Raw genomic sequence first — 26,012 nt, forward strand, 5'->3', positions numbered from 1 at the left:
GAAGAGGCAACCAACAGAATGGGAAAAATATTTGCAAACTATACTACAGATAAAGGGTTGATAACCAGAATCTACAAAGAAATCAAGAAAATCCACAACAACAAAACAAACAACCCACTTAAGAGATGGGCCAAGGACATCAAGAGACATTTTTTGAAAGAGGAAATCCAAATGGCCAACAGACACATGAAAAAATGTTCAGGATCACTAGCAATCAGGGAAATGCAAATCAAAACCACAATGAGGTTTCACCTCACCTCAGTTAGATTGGCTCACATACAGAAATCTACCAACAACAGATGCTGGAGAGGATGTGGGGAAAAAGGGACACTAACCCACTGTTGGTGGGAAAGCAAACTGGTAAAACCACTATGGAAGTCAGTCTGGAGACTCCTCAGAAACCTGAATATAACCCTACCATACAACCCAGCCCTCCCACTCCTTGGAATTTACCCAAAGGAAATTAAATTGGCACATAACAAAGCTGTCTGAACCTTAATGTTTATTGCAGCTCAATTCTCAATAGCTATGACATGGAATCAACCTAAATGCCATCAACAGTAGACTGGATAAAGAAATTATGGGACATGTACTCTATAGAATACTATAAAGCAGGAAAAAAAAAACAATGAAATTCAGTCATTTGCAACAAGATAGAGGAATCTGGAAAACATCATGCAGAGTGAAATAAGCCAGTCCCAAAGAGACAAATATCATATGTTCTCCCTGATCAGTGGCAATTAACCAACCACTTAAAAGGAAGCCTGTTCAAGTGAAATGGACACTATGAGAAACAGTGACTTGCTCACCCCTTGTACTGAATGTTGATGAGCAACTTAATACTTTATCCCTTTTAGTAGTTCTTTGTTTTACTTAATACTATTGGTTGACCTCTGTAATTCAAACATAATTATTCTTAGGTGTTTAAATTTAACTGAAAAGTGACCTCTGTTAAATATAAGAGGGGGAATAAGAGAGGGAGGAGAGCAACAATTTGGGACATGCTCAATCTGACTTGCATCAAATGGTAGAGTTAGAAACGTGCCAGGGGATTCCAATTCAATCCCATCAAGGTGGCATGTACCAATGCCATCTCACTAGTCCAAGTGATCAGTTTCAGTTCAGAATTGATCATAATGATAGGATAAAGAGTCAAAGGGATCACATAAGCAAGACTAGTGTCTGCTAATACTAACTGAGAATTAAAAAGGAGAGAATGATCCAACATGGGAAGCAGGATACACAGCAGACTCATAGAATGGCAGATGTCCTAAACAGCACTCTGGCCTCAGAGTCAGCCCATAAGGCATTCGGATCTGGCTGAAGAGCCCATAAGAGTATTTTAGGGATGGAAAGCCAAGACAATCCAGCCAAAAAAAAAAAAAAAAAAACCTAAATGAAAGCTCTCTGTGAGTGAGATCTCAGTGGAAAGAATGGGCCATCAAAGAAGGAGGTTCCTTTCTCTGAAGGGAGGAGAGAACTTCCACTTGGACTATGACTTTGTCTAAGTAAGATTATAGTTGGTGAACTCAAAAAGCTTCCATAGCCTTGGCAACACATGACAAGAGCCTAGGGTGATTACTGAGGCCATAAACAAGAGTGTCAATTGTTAAATCAATAACAGGAGTCACTGTGCACTTATTCCCCATGTAGGATTTCTGTCCTTATTGTGTTGTTCAATGTGAATTAATGCTACAACTAGTACTCAAACAGTACTTTACACTTTGTGTTTCTGTGTGGGTGCAAACTGTTGAAATCTTTACTTAATATATACTAAATTGGTCTTCTGTGCATAAAGAGAATTGAAAATGAATCTTGATGTGAATGGAATGGGAGAGGGAGTGGGAGATGGGAGGGTTGTGGGTGGGAGGGAAGTTATGGGGGGGGAAGCCACTGTAATACAAAAGCTGTACTTTGAAAATTTATATTTATTAAATAAAAGATAAAGAGAAAAGGAATACAGGGGGCAGCATAGCCCAGGTACCAAGTATATGACAGAGTAGGTTTCACAGACCTCCATTTCTAGAGATCATGATAGTGGAATGAATTAATGGGCATGTGGTAGGAAGCAATGCAGATGGTGACTCTCAGATAGGAGAGGTTATCCCTCCACCCCAGGCTGCATCATTAAGACCACTGTCTTTCTAATCCATTCACAACTCTCTTTTGAATGCTGGTCCAGAACTTCTATTACCACCAAGCCTTGAAAACTAATGGATGAGGTAAGTTAATATCAAGTATATCTTGTTCACTCTGGTCAGTATGATCCATAACTGCTTGGACAATGCAACTAGGATCTTTACTTTTTAATGACTCTTGTCTCTGCTCTTAGTCTTAAGGTGTTATCTCAGAGAGCATTAAGTTGTATTCTGTTAGAAAAGATTCCTATTTATTGAGCTCTCTTCTTCAAATACCATAACAACTTCTCACTTCCAAAGGAAATGGGACTGTTCCCCAGTACCCAAACTTCAATGTTCCCAGAAACTATGCAATGTATAAGTTCTGTAACCTCAAATGAGTAGCTATTGACAGGCTATACAGTGCAGGAAACCAGAAACTTCATTTAAAGGAGATACACCAGAAACCCCATAAATGCAATTGCAATACAGTGTAAGTCAGCCGGCACACATCTCACAATAAGGACATTTCACTAATATTATTGCTATACTCATCTTAAAGATGAGTAAACAGTGACAGAGGTGCAACCTACATTCAGCTCATATACAATTCAGCTCAAATGGTCTGAATATCCATCTACATCCCAAGGCCATCTTGTATGAGACCAGTTGTCTACAGAAATTTTAGAACCCCTTTCTGTATATCTGGAGACCCATTGGTCTTCTGTCAGACACCTCATATACTTTTTTTTTTTAAAAGATTTATTTTTATTTATTTGACAGGCAGAGTTACAGAGAGAGGTAGAGAGAGAGAGAGAGAGAGAGGTCTTCCATCCACTGTTTCACTTCCCAGATGGCCACAATGGAGCTGTGCTGATCTGAAGCCAGGAGCCAGGAGCTTTTTCTGGGTCTCCCACATGGGTGTAGGGGCTGAAGGACTTGGGCTATCTTTTACTCCTTTCTCTGGCCACAGCAGAGAGCTAGATCAGAAGTGGAGCAGCCAGGATTAAAACCGATGCCCATATGGGATGCTGGCACTTCAGCCCAGGGCGTTAACCCATTGAGCCACAGCGCCAGCCCCTCATCTTCTGAAAAAAAAAAAATCCTTGAAAATTCAACATTATTCATTTCTTCTATGTCTTTGGAACTGAGGATCTACCATTGGTATCCCTTCCTGAACCAGCCAAGGTCTATAGGGTGTACCTGAATGAGAGATTATAATGCCTCCAATCTACATCTGCACCTATGCCAACAAGAGACAGGAACCTGTCCTGCTCTCCAAAGTTCCTTTTACCCCCACACTAACATTCACAGACATAGAAACCAATCACACAGTCCTTGAGCAATATGAGGACAGCTTCAGGACCAGAAATTCTTTAAATATGGTGGGAGTGGTTGCAATGGCATATGCTGAGAAGGAAAATAAAGGAGACTTTTCATGATCTTTCCCTGTTGACATCATGGGCTAATGAAGCAACTTTCCCTGTAAAACAGTGCACACCTCCATTAGGAAGAAATTTGCTGGAAAATCAACCTCTTAGGATACAGCAGGGATACATAAAAACTTGTCTAACCACATGAAGTGCTCACATAATATTCCAATTCCTCATTAATTCCTGGCTTGGCAAATACATTTGAAAGAAACATACTATAAGTTGGCCAGCACCACAGCTCACTTGGTTAATCCTCCACCTGTGGCGCCGGCACCCCAGGTTCTAGTCCTGGTTGGGGTGCTGGATTCTGTCCCAGTTGCTCCTCTTCCAGTCCAGCTCTCTGCTGTGGCCCGGGAGTGCAGTGGAGGATGGCCCAGGTCCTTGGGCCCTGCACCTGCATCAGAGACCAGGAGGAAGCACCTGGCTCCTGGTTTGGATCAGCGCAGCGCACTGGCCATGGTGGCCACTTGGGGTGTGAACCAATGGAAAAAGGAAGACCTTTCTCTCTCTCTCTCTCTCTCACGCTCTCACTGCCTAACTCTGCCTGTCCAAAAAAAAGAAAGAAAAGAAGAAAAGAAACACACTATAAGTGGAGAAATTAAAATGTGGATAGAATTTTTGGAAATTGCCATTAAATATTTTATTACTTTTTCAATTCTCATAATTAAATTGTGGTTCTAAAACCTCAAATACTTCTTTTTTTGATTTTTTTATTAAACTTTTATTTAATGAATATAAATTTCCAAAGTACAGCTTATGGGTTACAATGGCTTCCCCCTCCCAAAACTTCCCTCCCACCCACAACCCTCCACTTTCCCACTCCCTCTCCCCTTCCAATCACATCATGATTCATTTTCAATTCTCTTTATATACAGAAGATCAGTTTAGTATATATTAGGTAACAATTTCAACAGTTTGCCCCCATATAGCAACACAAAGTGAAAAAAAAAATACTGTTGGAGTACTAGTTATAGCATTAAATAACAGTGTACAGCACATTAAATACAGAGATCCTACATAATATTTTTTTAAAAAAATAATTAATTTTCTATGCCATTTCCAATTTAACACCAGGTTTTTTTTTCATTTCCAATTATCTTTATATACAGAAGATTGATTCAGTATATAATTAGTAAAGATCTCATCAGTTTGTACCCACACAGAAACACAAAGTGTAAAAATACTGTTTCAGTACTAGTTACAGCATCACTGCACATTAGACAACACATTAAGGACAGATCCCACATGGGATGTAAGTACACAGTGACTCCTGTTGCTGACTTAACAATTTGACACTCCTGTTCATGGCGTCAGTAATCTCTCTAGGCTCTAGTCATGAGTTGCCAGGGCTATGGAAGCCTTTGGAGTTCGCTGACTTTGGTCTTATTCCGATAGGGTCATAGTCAAAGTGGAAGTTCTCTCCTCCCTTCAGAGAAAGGTACCTCCTTCTTTGATGGCCCTGTTCTTTCCACTGGGATCTCACTCACAGAGATCTTTCATTTAGGTCTTCTTCTTCTTTCTTTTTTTTTTTTCTTCTCCATGGTATCTTGGATTTCCATGCCTACAATACTCTCATGGGCTCTTCAGCCAGATCTGAATGCCTTAAGGGCTGATTCTGAGGCCAGAGTGTTGTAAAACCTCAAATACTTCTACAGATACCTGGAAAAAAAAAAAAAAAAACCCAAGGACTCTTTTTAACTTCAGTGTTTAAAGAAGAAAATAATATCCCTGAATAAATCATTTTTAATCCTTTAAAATGATTCTTGATCTTACCTACTAAAACAATTTGTGGATCATATTTCACAGTAAAATAGTAATAATTTGGTGGATTAATATGGCTGGAAAACAGGGTGAATGCCTTGTAAAATCTTTGTGAATATTTAAAACTGTGCTATCTGGTAATTCTTTACCCAAAACTTCCTGAAATTCATCTGTCCATCAATCCAGTTATCTGTATATTTTTAACAAAGCTATATCAAAAAAAAAAACAAAACAAAACAAAACAAAACTGCACTTAAGTTGCGGTTTCTGCCAAAAAATTAGGCAAGAGACAAATATAAAGGTATCATGGAGCTCCTGCTTTTACTCCTCTTGTCTAAATGAGAATTGGCATGAAATTATAGTCAAACTCTTGAGGATTTGAGTGATGGTCTCATGGGCCATTGACTGTTGGCCCACAGCTATTAGTCATTTGTTCTATGGATAGTGTATGAATTGTGCTATTCAAATGCCTATATCATCACTGATCTGGTAATTGCCTTTCAGTGACTTCATTCTTCAAATTGAGGGACATCAGTTTTGAACTTCTATCTTAAATAACTTCATCTCAGACCCAGAAGAAAATTATTACTTAGTTCCCAGCATCATACAATGTAAACAGAAAATGAAGTTTTAGGCATCAAACAAGAATAGTATCATGAAATAGTGGATTCTCTTGTCCTTTCTGAAAATTATTGCTCCCTATAGTGGTAGCCACACACTTCTGACAGCAGGAGTTGGTGATTTTGGAATTTCGGTTGTAAATTCTGTGGGGATTCCTGAGAAGAAAGTGGGCAGGCAGCAGGCAACACTCAATTGTTGTTGATTGATCTTTTACAACTCATTTCCTCTCACTGGTTTTAAATACATCTTTTTTTATTATTATTATTATTTGACAGGCAGAGTAATAGACAATGAGAGAGACAGAGAGAAAGGTCTTACTTCTATTGGTTCACTCCCCAAATGGTCACTATGGACGGCACTGTGCCAATCTGAAGCCAGGAGCCAGGTGCTTCTTTCTGGTCTCCCATGTGTGTGTAGGGGCCCAAGCACTTGGGCCATCCTCCACTGCCCTCCCTGGACAAGAACCTGGTGTCCATATGGGATGCCGGTGCCACAGGCGGAGGATTAACCAAGTGAGCCACGGCACTAACCCCTACTTAAACCTTCTGAGTAATGACCAGCATTTATAATTTCAAACACTTGGAAATAGGAGCTCTAACACTTGATTTTACTGAATCAATAATGAAAAATATAGTCCCTAAGATATAAAGAGAGTGATGATCACAGAGTGAAACTAATTCAGCATCCTACAAGGACTAAATTTGAGGTCAAGCTTGAGCTACTTATCACTAATAGAAATGTCACTAATAGAAACAACCAGTGTTATCTGACCAAGTTTTACTAGGTGGGAATGGCATCCCATGTTTGTGCCAGTTTGTGTCCCAATCTCTCCACTCCTGATCCAGCCCCCTGTTATTGAACCTGGGAAAATAGGAGCAAAAGATGGCCCAAATGTGTGGGCCTCTACCCACACCACAGTGCCAGCCCTAATAAATCTTATTAAAAACCTAAAGGAGGAAAATGTAAAATGTATAAATTACAGTTATATATAGGTATAAATTTCTGAAAAGTACATAATTTCATCCTTTTAGAGATCTAAAATTTATTTGTAAATTATATAATTAAAAGATAAAGAAACATTGATTCTTATGTCTCTTCAGCATAAGACATTAACTTTTCCAGGTTCTAGATGCAGTTATTCAGAGTTTCATAGATGTAATCAGTAATGTGGCTCAAATAAGTCTTACCCAGGGGATCCCAAATTTAAACAGGGTACTCAATACCATTTTAGAAAAGTTCCAAAATATGTATCAGAAGAAAAAAATAATTTATTTGGTACATCTCATTTTAATTATAGTATTACCTAAATTTCCAATAGTCAGATGTACTCAAAAAATCCCACAGGTGGGAGAGATGGCCTAATACAGCAAGTAATTATTAAAATAAAAATGTTAAGCTACAACTTAACTAGGGAAAATAACACTCCACAGGTCCCAAACTAAAATAATTAAGATGACATAATAAAAAAAAAAACTCAATGTCTTCATGCATTAAAATTTATTACATTAGATTTAATTAACAAAAAGGTGATTATTCCAGCTCTTTACCACTTGGCAGCCCAATTTTACCTGTTGAATCTGGAAAAAAGTAAATGGCATCTCATGGTAGATTACTAAAATCTTAATGCTATATGCCATCGATTATGTCCACCATACTTTATATCTAATATTAATATATCTGATGCCTCTTAATAGATAAATGACCCATCTTAACTATTACAAAAGTGGCAAATGTGTTTTGCTCAAAGCTTTTCCAACAGCTCCTTAGTCTAGTTTGCCTTCACTTTGAAAAGACACTTCTAGGCTATACATGAGCATCTCATTGACTTTGCCATCAAACACAATTTTTGCAAAGAATTTAACTGTACTCACCTTTTATCAGGAGCACAAGAACACATCACATTGATGACTTCCTCCCTGAATGAGACTATTTGACAGACTTGTGAAGAACATACAACGCTAATACCTTTTAGTCCTTCCTGGGTTTTGGTGCAATGCATGCCTCATTAAAAAAATTAATTGTCATGGGTGCTACAAATCAGCCCAGCTTAACTGGCCCCCCTTCCAATGAAAAGTGCTAAAATTCAGTCAAATTAAATTCTGTAGGCACTATCATTAGTGCTCTCAATGAATTCTTCACTTGTGGAGCTCATATGCCTTCTAAATTCTTTGCATCATCTATGATATCCATTACTTCTCAAGGGTGTGATGCAAGAAATAACCTCTCTTGGAACCTTGCCATGTGCCAGTAAAATTAAATTAGATGGCTATTAACTATGCTATACTGGAAAAACAGTCACCTACACACCTTGAGCCTGTGATTCTACAAACCTTGATGTCTAGTAGGACTTTGGCCATGGATATATAATAGTAAAATGTGAGAATGGCTACTAAGGCCTCCTTAATAAATGATGGACCCAAAACTTGGCATACTCCTTTTGGCAGAGGGGATGGCTTCCAATGTCTACTGTCTATGTCCAGATGCCAGGGTACTGCAGGAGGTCACTATTCTAACAATAAAAAAGAAAAACCATTTAAGTTCAGCTGGACACCATTCTGCTGACTGTTGATCTCATAACTATTAATCTGGATGCCTTCATTGATGACAATCCCGAGACCCAAAGTAGTCACAGCCATTATCTGCTAACAAAAGCTTAAACCAAGAGTTATGGATTTATACCTGTTATAACACAATTCCTCAGAACCCATCTAGTCCAAACCTTGAGAGTTGAAAGCTGTTATACTTGGCCCACCCATAAATAGGACATTAATTGTGCCAGATGGGCTCTATATCCTTGTACTGCAAGGAGGATGTCACAGATATTGATGCTCCAAACTTATCCAGCTCCCTACTTATGTGTCTGGGAAAGCAGCAAAGGATTGCCCAAATGCTTGGGCCCCTGAACCCATGTGATATCTGGAAGAAGCTTCTATCTCATGAGATCAGCCTGGCCTAGCCCCAGTCATTGCAGCCATTTTGGAGGAGAATAAACCAGAAGGAAGATCAGTCTCTCCCTTTCTCACTCTAACACTGCCTTTCAAATATATAAATAATTTTTTTAAATGTAATAATTTCAATAGATTCTTCAGTGCTCAATCATGATGACCTTTACTATCTTAAGGACATTTTCAATTCTTTTTTAAAGATTTGTTTATTTGAAAGGCAGAGAGGGGGCTGGTGTGCTGCAGTATACAAAGCTGCCATCTGTTATACTGGCATCCCATATAGGCACCAGTTCAAATCACAGGTGTTCCACTTCTGATTTAGCTTCATGCTAATGGCCTGATAGAGTGGAAGATAGCCCAAGTACTTGGGCTCCTGCCACCCCCATGGGTGACTCAAAAGAAGCTCCTGGTTTCAACCTGGCCCTACACTGGCCATTGGAGACACCAGAGGCATGAAACAGATGATGGAAGATTTCTCTATGTCTTTCTCTCTCTCTCTCTCTCTCTCTCTCTAACTGTGACTTTCAAATAAAGAAGTAAATAACTTTTAAAATGATTTTAGAAAGGGCAAAGAAACACAGAAAGTGGGTGAAGAGAGAGAGGAAGAGAGGTCTTCCATATGTTGGTTCACTCTCTAAATGTCTGCAACAGCTGTGGCTGGACCAGGCTCTCACATCCCCTAATAAGTAGTAGATCTTGCACTTAGGTGAAAGGAACTAAAGAATTTAAGCCACTACCCCATGCTTCCCAGAGATATTAAGCAGGAAACTAGTTTGGAAGTGAAACACTGAAAACTTAGATTAGCACTGCAATATAGAATGTGGGCATCACATTCAATGACAAACAAATTCGAAAACCTGGAAGAAATCAAGACACATGCTAGGTACAAAAATTGAGCCATGAAGACATATAGAAAACCTAAACAAACAAAAAACCAAGACAGATATTGAATCAGTAACAAAAACCCTCCAAAGAAAAGCCCAAGACCAGAAAGCTTCACTGCTGAAGTCTACCAGACTTTTAAAAATAGAACTAATTCCAATTCTTCTTAAGCTATTCAAAGCAATTGAAAGAGAAGAGTATTCCCAAACTCCTTCTATTTGGCCAGCGTCACCTTATTTTCTAAACCAGAAAATGATACAATAGAGAAAGAGAATTAAAGAACATTAAATCTGATAACCACAGATCCCAAAATTCTCAACAAAATACTAGCTAATAAAATCCAACAACAGATCATAAAGATAATTTACCTGGACCAAGTGGAATGTACCCAGGGTATGCAGGGATAGTTCAATATATGCAAATCAATAAATGTGATATGTGACACTAGCAAACTAAAGAATAAAAACCACATGATGATCAATAAATGAAGAGAAAGTATTTGATAAAAAGCAACCTTTCATTATAAAAACCTTAAGCAAGTTGGGAATAGAAGGAACATTCCTTATCACAATCAAGGCAATATATGACAAATCTTCAACCAATATCATATTGAATGGGAAATCGTGGAAGCATTTCCACTAAGATCTGAAACCAAAGTTGCTCTCCATCACTACTGCTGTTCAATACACTACTGACAGTTTTAGCCATGGCAATAACGCAAGAAAAAGAAATCAAAGGAAAACAAATTAGAAAGGAGAAAGCCTAATAACCTGTTTGCAGATGATATGATCCTAAATATCGGGAAACCAAAAGACTCCACCAAGAGATTATTGAAACTCACAAGAAAGTTTGGTAAAGTTGTAAAATATGAAATCAACACACAAAAATCAATAACCATTATATACACAAAAATGCCATGGCTGAAAAATAACTTATCAGATCAGTGCCATTCTCAATAACCATAAAATTTTTTATTACCTTGGAATAAATTTAGTCAAGGGTGTGAAAGATCTCTATAAGAAAAATTATAAAACATTAAAGAAAAAAAAGAAAACACAAAAAAAGGAAAAATCTTTGATGTTCATAAATTAGAAGAACTAATATCATCAAAATTCCCATTCTACCAATAGAAATTATTTTTAATTTTACTTTTACAATCATTTATTTATTTGAGAGGAAATTATAGAGAGACGGAGAGACAAAAAATGATGCCTTCTACCTGTTGGTTAATTCTCCAAATAGCTGTAATGGCTGGTGCTGGGCTGATCTGAACCCATGAGCTAGGAGCTTCCTCCTCATCTCCTATGTGGATACAGGAGCCCAAGCACTTGGGCCATCTTCCACTGCCTTCCTAGGCCATAAGCAGAGAGTTGGATCAGAGGACCAGCTGGGACCCAAACTGGCATCCATGAGATGCCAATGCCACAGAGGTTCAAACTACTATTCCACAGTGCCAGCCCCTCAAAAGCAATTCACAGATTCAATGTGATCTCAATCAAAATACCAAGAACATTTGGAAAGAAGACATTTCTCTCTGTCTCTCACTGTCTATAACTCTACCTGTCAAAATAAAAAAATAAAATAAAAAAAATTTAAAAAATAAAAGAACATACAGCATCACCTGATGGTTCAGGAGCATGACAAGTAGGACCCTGTGGTGGCCTATTACTGAACAGTTGCTCAAGAAATGATCTGAGGGGTGTTTGTTGGTAGTCATTGTTTGATCATTACATATTTCACCAAGGGGGTCATTTATATGCCATGCAAATTAGAATGAAGATTGATAATAAAACTCCTGGGTGTCATAAATTTTTATCAAAATTAACAGGTCAGTTAGGAGCTCTTAATAAATAGGTGGGGGGTTGACACTGTGGTACAGCAGGTTAAAACCCTGGCCTACAGTGATGGCATCCCATATGTGCTCCAGTTCAAGTCCCAGCTGCTCCACTTCTGACTCAGCTCTCTGCTCTGGCCTGGGAAAGAAGTAGAAAGATGGCCCAAGTCCTTGGGCCCCTGCACACATGTGGGAGACCTGGAAGAATTTCCTGGCTCCTGGCTTCAGATCAGCACAGCTCTGGCCATTGCAGCCATTTGGGGAGTGGATGGCAGAGGCTGACTCTCTTTCTGTCTCTCTACCTTTCTGTAATTCTGCCATTATAATAAATAAATAAATCTTAACAACAACTATTAGGCCGGACTTGGATAGGACTCAATTATCCCAATGAGAGACTTCAATGATGCAAAAGCAAAGAGGTTTATTGTTCTAGCTCAATCTAGGGTCCACTCCTCCAATCATCACAATGGTCATCTGATGAGGACCCATCCCATTTCCTTTGTGGGGTTTATATAGGGTTTTCAGAGACATTCTATACATTATAGCACCATCAGCAAATTATCTCATGCTGTGAGAATTTAAAGAACATCTCTTAAAATTGATTAGTAAATCCAGTAGTGGGAATAGACCTAGTAAAGGTGGTTAGATGGCTTTGGGGTTGATGCTTTTTAAAATGATTGGCTAAAGTGTAGGGTCCAAGCCATGAGGGTGTATGTTCCAAACTGCAGGGTTTGGGGATGTTATCAATCACCTTAATGGCCTAAAAATACACCTGGAAAAGACATCTGGATAGCAGGTATTTCCCTGCTATCTGCTGATTGGCTGTTGCTAGGGGAGTTTATCACAAGGGGAGTTTATTTTTCTTCTTTCAGGAGATTTTGCCAAAGGGTTCAGGGTCTGGTCAGGCCTGAGTTACAAGATGGAGGCCTAGTCTAAAATAGCTACGCCTTGACCCAGGCTCAGATTCTTCACAAAAACAACAAAAAGAAACAGTGGGGGTGATAATAAGCTATTACCCAAGGAGTAGTTGGTTCTGCCCATTTGGGGAATTATTCTTGGAAAATGTTTATATATGCAGACAATGAACATTGTGCTGGGTGATTTCACAAAAAACATGATCATGTTCTTCTATACTGCAAGTCTTTTAACAGATGTCATAACCGTGCTTAACATAACACTGATGAAAATGTGAAACACATGAAGTATGCAAGGTGGAAGGTAACATATATCCATAATTGCTTAAACAATGAGGAGACTCCTCAAGTAGGCCCTATTGCAATTGAGGAAGATACTGATGGTGAAGAAAATGAAGATGCTGTAGTAGCATCTCTGCCCATTCAACACACCTCAGCCATCATCATCTTCAGCATTTGACCCAGGCAGCATGCCATCAGACAGCTATAGTTGAATACAGGGTCCTCTGGGTGCACATGCCCTAGCCTACACACCAGCAAAAGTGCCTCATAGCATGGGTGTAACAAGGAATACTATCCAACCTGCTCTATAGACTATTCCAGCCATTGATCCTGCACTTTTCAGTATGGTTTCCCAAGGCTATATCCACCTCAAACCTGAGGAGTTTGTTAGAGCTCAGAAATACTGCAAATATGCTAGCAGTGCTTTACAATATGAAGATGCAAACACTGCCATTCAGAATATACAGAAAGACCTCAAGTTACTGATGACTGACAGACAATGAAGCCTTTGTACAACAGATCCACGTATCTTTGGCATAAAGAATTAACTCCATTACTGTCTTCAGCCTATCAAGAGTACAATTTCAAGAAAGACTTCAGTTGAGTTGAATATGACAATAAAATCTGTGTGTATCAGATTCCTTTTGAAGCATTCATCAGTAGCCTAAACCAGTTTTTATTGTCCATTTAATGGCTTTGGTAATTTATGGGTACAGAGGGCAGATGTTGGCAAGATCCTAAAAACACCCTTTGAACCCTGCTCCAGCAAATGAAAACACAGAAAATATATACTGGAAATAAGCTTTATTAATTTACATACCTGAAGAGAATTTTTTAAAAGGCATACTATTTGGACAAACAGATCATATTATTTTGCTGTAAAATTCTAAATCTAATGAAAGATTCCAGAATTGTCTAGATTAGAGATTATCTTTTTGTTTTCCTTAAGGCTTATAAAACAAATACAAATGTCCTAAAGTGCTAGATAAACCTGAAAAAAATTATGTTCAAAACATAGTTTTTATTCATTAGAGTTTAACATTGACAGAAAGGAAAGTCATTCAGTAAAGAGGTAGAAATGCTTTCAGACTTAATATTAATAATGTTGGTTTCCCAAATGCTTTTTCTTATCCATTAAGCTTAAGGTGAATTGGTATTTGCTGCACTAGCAGTCTGACTGCATGTCTTAGAGAATGAAAAAAGAGGCATGTAGAGATGCCTGAAGAGTTGGTGCTTTTAAGTTAAGATTCTTCTCAGCTGCTGAGGAGTTCATTCCATTGAGTGCATAACTATGGATGATTCAGATTTATAAGACTTAAGATACTCAGTTGTTAAGTTTATGAATTTTGTGGTAAATTATGGACTTACTGTGTCACTCAAATTTGCTGTGTTAAAAAAATAAATACAAAGATTATTTTTAAATAAAACTTAAAAAAAAACTATAGGCTTGTATTGAACAAGATGTATCTAAACTTCATAAAATGCTGTTATTTTAATACAAAACATACATAAGCATATGTTTTAAACATAAATAATTGATTATAAAAGCTTGTGTTTCTACTCAAATACACTTGTGAAAAGAAATTACAATTTGGCTGGCGCCGTGGCTTAACAGGCTAATCCTCCGCCTTGTGGCGCCGGCACACCAAGTTCTAGTCCCAGTTGGGGTGCCGGATGCTATCCCAGTTGCCCCTCTTCCAGGCTAGCTCTCTGCTATGGCCCGGGAAGGCAGTGGAGGATGGCCCAAGTCCTTGGGCCTTGCACCCGCATGGGAGACTAGGAGAAGCACTTGGCTCCTGGCTTTGGATCACCACGATGCGCCAGCCGCAGCGGCCATTGGAGGGTGAACCAATGGCAAAAAGGAAGACCTTTCTCTCTGTCTCTCTCTCTCACTATCCACTCTGCCTGTCAAAAAAAAAAAGAAAAAAGAAATTACAATTTATCCACAAAATAATCTAGAATTTCCTAAAGTATCTAACTTAAATAATGAAGTAAAACATCCTAAAACATCTTTTCTTTGTGTGAATTTAATTACAGTACCTTACATTAGTATTCTCCAGCCCACAGGTTATTAAATGTTTTGAAAGGGAGATAAACTCCATGAGGTTGGTAGATTTTCTGTTCTCAATTCTTCATGTACTTCGGGCTGGTGATGTGATGCAAAGGCTAATCCTCTGCCTGTGGTGCTGGCATCCTTTATGGGTGCCAGTTCTAGTCCCAGTTGCCCCTCTTCCAGTCCAGTTCTCTGCTATGGCCTGGAAAAGCAGTGGAAGATGGCCCAAGTGCTTGGGCCCCTGCACCCACATGGGAGACCAGGAAGAAGCAGCTGGCTCCTGGCTTTAGATCTGTGCAGCTCTGGCCATTGCAGCCACCTGGGGAGTGAACCAATGGAAGGAAGACCTTTCTCTCTGTCTCTCCCTCTCTCTATCTGTAATTCTACCTCTCAAATAAATAAAATCTTAAAAAATATATTCTTTATATATTCATATTAATTACAACCTCTTATTTTAGAAAAATGAGGGTTAATGGTTTATGACTTCTACTAGTCTGTGATTGTTACAAAGTAAAACTTCTAGTCAGGGTATGATTTTGTAAATTCCTTATCAGCAATCAAATTATTATAACAAAAATTATGGTACTAAGTTAATAGTCTTTAAATAAATACAACTTAGGAGAATATTTAGCAACTTAAAAACACCTCACTATCAAAATTATTCAGATGCAGACAAGATAAGCCTCCTTGTGGGGTAACCACATGCTGAATATCTTTTTTTTATTTATATGTCTCACTGTCACAGGCTGAACAGCAACAGAACACAGTATGAGAATGATGAGCACTCCTCTAATTCTAGAGACATATGTGCCCTGTCAGGACTTCATTGGCCTAACTCATCAAAAGACTCAGGAATAAATGTTTCTGTTTTCAAGAGCATTGTGGGGCTGGCACCATGGCGCAGTAAGTTAATCTTTCACCTGTGGCACTGGCATCCCATATGGGCACTGGTTCTAGTCCCAGCTACTCCTCTTTCACTACAGCTCTCTGCTATGGCCTGGGAAAGAAGTAAAATATGGCCCAAGTGCTTGGGCCCCTGTACCCATGGGCAACTGGGAAGAGGCACCTGGCTCCTGGCTTTGGATCAAGCAGCTCCAGCTGTTGTGGCCATTTGGGGAGTGAACCAATGGATGGAAGACCTTTCTCTCTGTCTCTACCTCTCACTGTCTGTAACTCTGCCTCTCAAAGAAATAAATAAAATCTTTCAAAAAGTCTGTTAAAGTGAATTACAACCACCATTGTATGTTTTCTTTCACAACTTCAAGTGGACATAGCTCATAAAATAAAATAATTCATAGGTTGATGCCATGGCTCACTTGGCTAATCCTCTGCCTGTGGCACCAGCACCCTTGGTTCTAGTCCCAGTTGGGGTGCCGGGTACTAGTCCTGTTTGTTCCTCTTCCAGTCCAGCTCTCTGCTGGGCCCAGGAGGGCAGTGGAGGATGGGTCTCTGCACCTGCATGGGATACCTGGAGGAAGTACTCTGCTCCGGGCTTCAGATCAGCAGAGCACTGGCCATAGCAGCCATTAGGGGAGTGAACCAATGGAAGCAAGACCTTTCTCTCTGTCTCTCTCACTGTCTATAACTCTACCTGTCAAACATAAATAAACAAACAAATAAATAAATCATAGTTTCATAAATACTAAAGCTTAGACAATTGGTACCAATGAATAGCTTCTTTTATAATCTCTCTTTATAAATAATTAATAAACCAATTATTTTCTTCCTACTCTGCAAAGCCAGTCAACACAATTGATTTCAAATTTAGAATTTTCTTTTTTCTTTTTTTTTTTTTTGACAGGCAGAGTGGATAGTGAGAGAGAGAGACAGAGAGAAAGGTCTTCCTTTTTTTTGCCATTGGTTCACCCTCCAATGGCCGCTGCAGCCAGTGCATCTTGCTGATCTGAAGCCAGGAGCCAGGTACTTCTGGTCTCCCATGCGGGTGCAAGGCCCAAGGACTTGGGCCATCCTCCACTGCCTTCCCAGGCCATAGCAGAGAGCTGGCCTGGAAGAGGGGCAACCAGGACAGAATCCGGCGCCCCAACCGGGACTAGAACCCGGTATGCTGGCGCCACAAGGCAGAGCATTAGCCTGTTAAGCCACGGTGCAGGCCCAAATTTAGAATTTTCAAATCACCCAGAAATGCACAATGTTAATGCTTTTGCAGCTTTATAAGAGCATAAAATAATAATAATTTTTAATTCTTGCACTTTTTAACAGCAGGCAATGTTCAGCCTGAAGCCAGGATCCCAGAACTCCATGCAGGCCTGGGTGAGTTCAGTTAATTATGAGGCCACACAGTATTCAGTGACACCTGTCTTTATAAAGACACATCTCAATACAAAATAAAACTCCCTACTCAGGACTTTTGAGATCCAAGAGAAAACTCACATATTTTGCAGATGAGTGCAAAGCAGAAATCTGGAGACTTCTGTGAGCCAACAAGTTCCCTGCCTACCTGAGAATCAGCTTGTCACCAGGGAGATCAAGGGAAGAGGACCAAGCAAAGCCACTTGGAACCCGTGCCCAGAGACTTATCTCTTGAGTGAGCATAAAGGCAGCCAAGTCATTGGGCACTGGCAGTTTTGGACCACCTTAATCCTGAAGTGGGTACACAAACTAGTCCAACTCAATTTGGGCTGAGTTATCAGACTGGAAATCTGGACAAAGATTGTCACCCATTAAGGAATCTGGACACAGGAATGGCCAAAAAAGAACCATCAGGAGATGCGCACAATAGGAGTCAGAGTACTAAGTGGGTAATAAATGCACAGATCCTAGAACAAGGCAACAGGCAATGCCAACCTTCTCTTTTGTTGCAAAGTTTTCTTATTTTATCTTAAAGGCCTTGAGAAGCAGATCTGTAGACATCTCATGTGTAAGACAAACATGGATCATTCATAATTGGCCTATAAATATTAGCATTCTTACCCTGATCAATAAGCCTCAGGAACTAGCTCAGGGAGGGGCAATTAAAGGGAATCACTTCAGTTTCATTTCTAGGGAAGTATACATCCTCCATGAACTGCTTCTTACAAAATATTTCTCCAATTTTCCAGGAGAAATACATCAACTCTGAAGAGGCTACTTTTTTTTTTTTTTTCCATAGAGTCCAACACCTGTCTTGGGAATCACCTGTGATACCAGGTAGATGGATAAGAAAGCCAATTGGAATCATCAACTAGAAGACAATTTACCCAAATCACTATATTTCACTCTACAGAAAAACACAAACTGAATCACAAAGAACTCCAGTCAATCAATCCCCTGGTTTAATCAAAGGGCATATTTGCATTACTCCAGATATGCAGGCCTCTCTTTCTGTTGTACCTTCATGTGGACTATCTGCATAGGGATACAGAGTGAGGGGGAGGCTGCAGCAGTAAAAATGGTCAATGTTTCAATTATAAAACTGATTTTTAATTATCTCAAATTCAGTCATAAAAATTCTGCTCTAAGCAAGACACATAAAGCCAAGCTCATCCCTTTCTCAACAAAAATTTAATGCTAACTGCATATTTAGGAGTGTACTATTGCATTTAATTCCAGTACTTCTCTACATCTTATTTTTTAAGATTTTATTTATTTGAGAGGATGAATTATAGACAGTGAGAGGAAGAGACAAAGTTATACCATCTGCTGGGTCACTCCCCAAATGGCTATAACAGATGGAGCTGCACTGATCTGAAGCCAGGAGCCAGGAGTTTCTTCTCTGTCCCCTCCTTGGGTGCAGGGGCCTAAGCACTTGAGCCATCTTCTACTGTTTTCCCAGGTCATAGTCATAGCTGAGAGCTGGATCAGAAGAGAAGCAGCTGGGACTAGAACCGGTGCCCATATAGGATGCCAGTGCCACAGGCAGAGGAATAAACTACAAAGCCACAGTACCAGCCCCTCTACATCTTATAAGCATATCTTATCTGTAAGAAGAAAACTGAAAAGTGAGTCAAGTATATCACAAATTATGTTAGAAATTATCTTTAATTAAAAAAAAAAAAAAGGAAAACCCTATAATAGAAATCCTCACAAATGACCTGTGCCCTATTACTTTACCCTTTGGAATACTTTTCAAGATTTCTTCTGGCCTTCTTACCTTCCCTTGTTCCTCATACCCTTTCAATATCACTGCCCTCTCTGTTCCTGCAGCTCTCTCCCTTTGGAAGCAGTCTTGTAAACTGTCAATCATTATTTCAAAATGTTTTGTAGGAAGGGCCTGAATGGCCTTCTAATGTCCCTTAAATATATATTTCCATAAAATAGATGATAGAGGGGCTGGTACTGTGTCCCAGCAGGGAAGCTGCTGCCTGCACTGCCGCCAACCTATGTGGGCGCTGCTTTGAGTCTCAGCTGCTCCATTTCTGATCCAGCTCTCTTCTAAGGTCTGGGGAAGCAGTAGAAGATGGCCCAAGTCTTGGGCCCCTATGCCCATGTGGGATAACTGGAAGAGGCTCTCAGCTCTTGGCTTCAGTTCAGGGTAGTTCCAGCCATTGCAGCCATCTGGGAGTAAACCAGAAGATGGAAGGCCTTTCTCCCTCTCTCTCTCTCTCTCTCTGCCTCTGCTTCTCTAACTCTGCCTTTCAAATAAAAATAATAATAATAAAAACAGACAGTAGAGCATACTGGGAAAGCCATTGCCTGTGATGCTGGTATTCCATATTGTGCATGAATTTATGTCCCAACTGTCTACTACTGATCCAGCTCCTTCATGTGCCTAGGAAAGCTACAAAATTTCCCATGCTCCTAATCCCACATGGGAAATTTGGAAGATACTGGCTCCTGACTTTAATCCAGTCCAACTGCAGCTGTTGTGGCCAATAGGGGTGTGAACCAGTGGATAAATGATTTACGTCTCTCTCTCTCTTTGTAACTCTGCCTTTCAAATAAATAAATATTTTTAATTTTTTAAAAAATTTAACAAATGGCCCTATATATTCTGACTCATCTTGACATGTAACAAGAGCCAAGAACGTTGCTGCTGACTTTATGTAGTGCCTCCTCAATCCATTCTATAAGAAAAAAATATGTATTTCTTTTGCTATCCAAGCACTCAAATCTAAAAGAAACAATACTACCCAGTACAGCTCTGTTTAAGGCTGCTCCTGCACTGAAGAAAAGTAAAGGAGCAAGGGGCCCAAACCCTGTGTGGCAGGCTGGCAGTCTCCTCCTCACTCTGCATCTGAGTTTCTGGTTAGAGATGGAGACAAAGGCAACTCCAGATACTGCAGCAGTACACAAACAGCCTCAATCACAGACACTCCTTGTGTTGTGCAACAGAAGGAGAGCACAGAGCACTATGTAAGGGAGGAATACATTGAACGAAAAGGAAAGTATGTGAATGGACATAGCTAAGAATTTCCCCACTCTGCTGATCATGATCTCAAGGATGTCCAGGCCAGAATTCCATTTCACTTTGGAAAGCCCACTCCATAAAGTTTTCTCCACCTAGGTGTATTCTTCTGTGAGGAATCTGTCTTCCTGTGAAGGATGGTACCACCACAGACTGAAAACCAGTCAAAAAGCAGAGTGATGGCTTTAATTCGCAGAGGTGAATGGACAACCACATCTATGAATTCTGCCTTGAAAAATAAGCTTCCTTCTGCTCTATGAATCTGATATAGGTTTGGGCTAAAATGAGAAACACAGAGACCAGTTGGGTCTGTTAGGTGAGAAGAAAGGAAGCTTGATTTCCAGTAGTTACTTTGTAGCATGTTAGTTTTGAGAGGATTTCATTTTCCACTTCTATTTGAAGAAATGGAAAGGTAGAATCTGTGCCAGCCTAACACATGGCAGCTTTAGCCATTGATGACATCACAGCTTGCTACCCAAAAGTGGCAGCCAAAATGAACTCAACAAATGAGAACCAAAATAAAACAGGAGTCTAACATAATACCAACATTTGTTCAGCAGATATTACCAAGATCTTGACACACAGCATAAAGGGTGGGGCTGGCTTTGTGGCACAGTGGATTAAGCCACCACCAAATGAAATACTGGGATCCAATATGTGTGTCCACCCTTTAAAAAAGATTTATTTGAAAGTCAGAGTTTTGGGGGCAGGTGATGTGGCACAGCTGGTTGAGACACTGGCCTGCATCCCATATGGTCACTGGTTTGGATCTTGGCTGTTCCACTTCCAATCCAGCTGCCTGCTAATGTGCTTGGGAAAGTGGCACAGTTGGCCCAAGTCCTTGGTCCCCTATATCTATGTGGGAGATCCAGAAGAAGCTACTGGCTCCTGGCTTCAAATCAGCTCAGATCTGGCCACTGTGGCCATTTGGGGAGTGAACCAGCAGACTTAAGACCTCTCTATCTGTCTCTATCTCTATCAATAACTCTGTCAAATAAATAAAATAAATCTTTTAAAAATGTCAGAATTATGGAGAGGAAGGAGAGTCAGATGGGATGGCATTGTGGACTAGCAGGTAAAGCTGCTGTCTGCAGTGCTGGCATCTGCTATAGGTACAAGTTCATGTCCTGGCTGCTACACTTCTGATCCAGTTCTCTGCTAGTAGCCCTGGAAAAGTAGAAGATGATCCAATACCTGGGTCCTTGACACCCAAGTGGGAGACCTGGATGAAGCTCTTGGTGCCTGGCTTGGGCCTGGCCCAGTCTTGGCCATTGCAGCCATCTAGGGAGTACACCAGCAGATGGAAAATCTGTTTCTCATTCTCTCCCTTTCTCTATCTCCTCCTTGCAAATAAATAAATAAATGCTAAAAAAGAGAGAGATCTTCCATCTGAGATGGCTGCAATGGCCAGGGCTGAACCACACAGAAACCAGGAGCCAGGCATTTCATCTGGGTCTCACACATGGGTTATAATGGCCCAAACAGTTGAGTCATCCACTGCTGCTTTTCTCAGGCCATCAGCAGGGAGCTAGGTTAGAAGTGGAGCAACTGGGACATGAACTGCTGCTCATCTGGGAAGCTGGCATTGCAGATGGTGGCTTTTCCCATTGTGCCACAATGCCAGCCCCATGAGTGCCAGTTTGAGTCACAGCTGTTCCACTTCTGATCCAGCTCCCTGCTAACACAACTGGGGAAGCAGAAACAGATGGCACAAGTACTTGGGTCCTTGCACCAACATGGGACACTGAGTTGGACTTCCAGGCTGGGCCAGGATTATTCATTGCAGGCTCTTGAGTGAACCAGCAGATGCAAGATCCTCATCCTTCTGTCTCTGCCTCTTTCTCTGTAACTCTGCTTTAAAATAAAAATTTTTAAATCTTAATAAAATAAAGAGAAAGGGTGAGAGAGTAGCCACAGTAAAGTAACAGAGCAAAGCTACGGTTGTGCTGTCCCTCAGCAGCCTTCTGCCTTAAGTGGGAAGTCTCTGGCTTACAGACACTGACATAAGACACATTCAAAACACATTTCAAAACAAGAGATGAGAGGTTTACAAGGCATATTGATTTTATGATGACTTTCATCCATTAGGTACACTGGGTTTAGGTATATGCCTTTTGTGCAGCCAAGTTAACCCAGGGTCTAATTCAAAGAGATATACTGAGGAAGATGTGCTGACAGGGGAGACAATGTCCTATTGCTCTTATAGCATCATAAAGGGAAGGAAAAGGGCTACTCATGTCCATGGTTATAAGGAGGACAGAAGCACAAACATTTCAGAAGGGGGGAGCAAATTTCAAATATACTTATTTTAAGAAAATAAAAGGAAGTAAATTTCAGAATATAACGTGGGGTAGAAACACACCATCAGTTCATCAATTCTCACAGGGATCCAGGAAAACTGCCCTGTCTACCCATAAACCAAATGTTTCAAAACACATTTTCTGATTAAATTCAGAAGATTACAGGAATCAGCACTCTGGGTATTCAAATGCCAAATTAAGTTTTAGTTTCCACTATGGGCAGATGTAGCCCAATCACTCAGAACATGAGAAAAACTTTTCGATAAGAAACATGAAATATTCAGTCACACAGAATAACTGTGCTTAGTGCTCAAAGTGAACCCCTGGATAAGCACCCAGAAAACCTGTTAGGTCTTGGGGCCAGCTCCATGGTGTAGCATGTAAAAATTTATTTATTTATTTAAAAGGCAGAGTTACAGAGAGGCAGGGCACAAAGAGAAGTCTTCCATGCACTGATTCACTCTGAAAATGGCTGCAATGGCCAGAACTGGATCTATCTGAAGCCAGGAGCCAGAAGCTTCTGTTAGGTCTCCCATGCAGTGCAGAACTCAAGAACTTGGGCCATCTTCCACTGCTTTCCCAGGAGACAGCAGGAAGCTGGATCTCAAACCAGCACCCATACGGGATGCCAGCACTGCAGGTGGTGGCCTCACCTGCCATGCCACAGTGCCAGCCCTCAAAATAAACCTATTTTAAAAAGCATTTTAAATGAGGGATGGGAGAGAGTTTGTTTATCCAAAGCAAGGATAACATAACATAACATAACTACTACACAGAAGAAGCTCCTGGCTCCTGGCTTTGGATCGGCACAGCTCCGACCACTGTAGCCAACTGGGGAGTGAACCAGCAAATGAAGACTTATCTCTCTCTGCCTCTCCTCCTCTCTGTGTTCAACTCTGACTTTCAAGTAAAATAAATAAATCTTTAAAAAAATAAGGTAACTACTAGTACTCATTAACTTAAAAAATATAGAAATGTAATGAAACTCAAAATATAACCAAAATCATCATCTACTACAAATTATAATTTTTTTTTTGACAGGCAGAGTGGACAGTGGGAGAGAGAGAGAGAACCGTCTTCCTTTTGCCATTGGTTCACCCTCCAATGGCCGCCGCGGCTGGTGCGCTGCGCTGATACAAAGGCAGGAGCCAGGTGCTTCTTCTGGTCTCCCATGGGGTGCAGAGCCCAAGCACTTGGGCCATCCTCCACTGCACTCCCTGGCCACAGCAGAGAGCTGGCCTGGAAGAGGGGCAACCAGGACAGAATCCGGTGCCCCGACCAGGACTAGAACCCGGTGTGCTGGCGCTGCAAGGCAGAGGATTAGCCTGTTGAGCTATGGTGCCGGCCCAGAAATTATAATCTTTGAGAGTCATATTAGACAAAATTTAACCCCTCCCCCCCCCTTTGAAAAATGCACATGGGACTGGTGTAGTAGGTTAAGCAGACCCTGGCAGTGCCAGCACCCCACATGGGCACTGGTTCAAGACCTGGCTGCTTCATTTCCAATATAGCTCCCTAATTCACCTGGGAAAGCAAAGGATGATGGTCCAAGTGTTTGGGCCCCTGAAATCAAGTGTGAGAACCAGAAGAATCTCCTAGCTTCTCATTTTAGCCTGGCCCAGCCCAAGTCATTGTGGCCATTTGAGGAGTGAACCAACGGATGAAAGACCTCTCTCTGTCTCTCCATCTCTCTGTAAATCTGCTGTTCAAGTAAATAAAATGAATAAAAAAAAAAAAAAAAAACCTATACAATGTTGTATTTTGGTTATTCCCTCATACAAAGAAAGCTCAGATGAACTGTAGATGAATCCTCCTGGCTTGATGCAATTCAGAAGGAGGATTGTTTTCTGCCACCCTGTGCTAGACATCAATGAGAGTTATTAATGGGAAGATGAAAGGACACATCAGACTGCTTCCTCACATGGCACCTTTTCTTAAATACATCACTGCTACATTATCAGATTATGTCTCTCATATGAAACATGTCTCTCCTAAAAATTTTAAAGAACTTGCCAGAAACTTATAGCAGAGCAGGGAATGATGTGCCAAGAACAGTGAGTTAGCCTGAGTAGTTTAGGAATCCTGTTCTTGGATGTTTTCAAGTTCATATTAATGTACACACAACATAGTTGCTGATAGAGTGTCTTACAGTTGTTTCCTGGGTGTGAAGCAACTGTTTTCAGCAGAAATATAACTGCTTGTCCACTTACAAGCACTGAGATAGGGAGTACATGGGAAAAAAGGTCAAAAACATACTGGGTTTGAGAGGAAGAATGCTGTTACCCTAGCAACCTCTATCCAGGATTCCCTTTCTATTTTTACTTCCTAGGTAACCTTACTATGCTAAATGAGTTTCACAGATTAGTAATTTGGTGACAACAGGACTCTAACAGAATCTATGAATCACTCAGTTAATCAAGTGAAAACGTCATTATACTGAAAGTTAGTCTATAGCAATAGTTTTCAGGGCCACATTGCTCTTTTTTTAAAAGATGTTTTATTTATTTATTTGAGAGGTAGAATTACAGATAGTGAGATGGATAGACAAAGAGAAAGGTCTTCCTTCTGCTGGTTCACTCCCTAGTTGGCCAAAATGGCCAGAAGAACTGCACTGATAAAAAGCCAGGAGCCAGGAGCTTCTTCTGGGTCTCCAACATGGGTGCAGAGGCCCAGGCACTTAGGCCATCTTCTACTGTGTTCCCAGGCCATAGCATAGAGCTGTATCAAAGGAGCAGCTGGGACTCAAACAGGTGCCCATATGGGATGCTGGCACCACAGGCAGAGGATTAACATACTGAGCCACAATGCCAGCCCAAAGCCACATCTTTTACCGTACTGTGTGGGCATCTCTGTGGGGGGAGAGGGGCATTCCCTTTTCTTCCTTACCCCTCTTCACATTAACACCTTGAACAAAGGCTTCCACAGACCAGTCATTTTGAAAATCTACCACTAATATCCTCCCATGTTGAAAATGTCATGAGGTTAAACACAGAACCCAGAATAAGAAAAGTAACTTGAAGCTGGTGTTGTGTCTGAGCGGGTAAAACCATATGGGTGCCGGTTCAAGATCTGGCTGCTCCACTTCTGATCCAGCTCTCTGCTATGGCCTGGGAAAGCAGTGGAAGATGGCCCAAATGCTTGGTCCCCTGTACCTGTGTGGGAGACCTGGAAGAAGGTCCTGGCTTCTGGCTTCAGATCCATGTAGTTCTGGCCATTGTGACCATCTGGGGAGTGAATCAGCAGATGGGAGATCTCTCTCTTTCTCTCTATCTTTGCCTCTCTGTAACTCTGCCTTTTAAATAAATAAATATATATATATTTTTTAAAGTAACCGGCCGGCACTGTGTCTCGCTTGGTTAATCCTCTGCCTGCAGCGCTGGCATCCCATATGTGCACCGGTTCTGTCCCAGTTGCTCCTCTTCCAGTCCAGCTCTCTGCTGTGGCCCAAGTGCTTGGGCCCCTGCACCCACGTGGGAGACCAGGAGGAAGCACCTGGCTCCTGGCTTCGGATCAGCACAGTGTGCCA

General features: G+C 40.7%; 1 protein-coding gene and 1 pseudogene across 1 annotated transcript in view; one reads left to right on the plus strand and one right to left on the minus strand.

Annotated features, from left to right (window-relative positions):
• Positions 1–26,012, minus strand: part of LOC133755728 (zinc finger protein 717-like) — a 49,626-nt gene that overhangs the window by 22,340 nt on the left and 1,274 nt on the right. The window lies entirely within an intron of this gene.
• On the plus strand, positions 11,397–13,292 carry LOC133755738 (vacuolar protein sorting-associated protein VTA1 homolog; annotated as a pseudogene).

Source organism: Lepus europaeus, unplaced genomic scaffold (assembly GCF_033115175.1).
Source record: "Lepus europaeus isolate LE1 unplaced genomic scaffold, mLepTim1.pri SCAFFOLD_92, whole genome shotgun sequence".
Classification (NCBI taxonomy): Eukaryota; Metazoa; Chordata; class Mammalia; order Lagomorpha; family Leporidae; genus Lepus; species Lepus europaeus.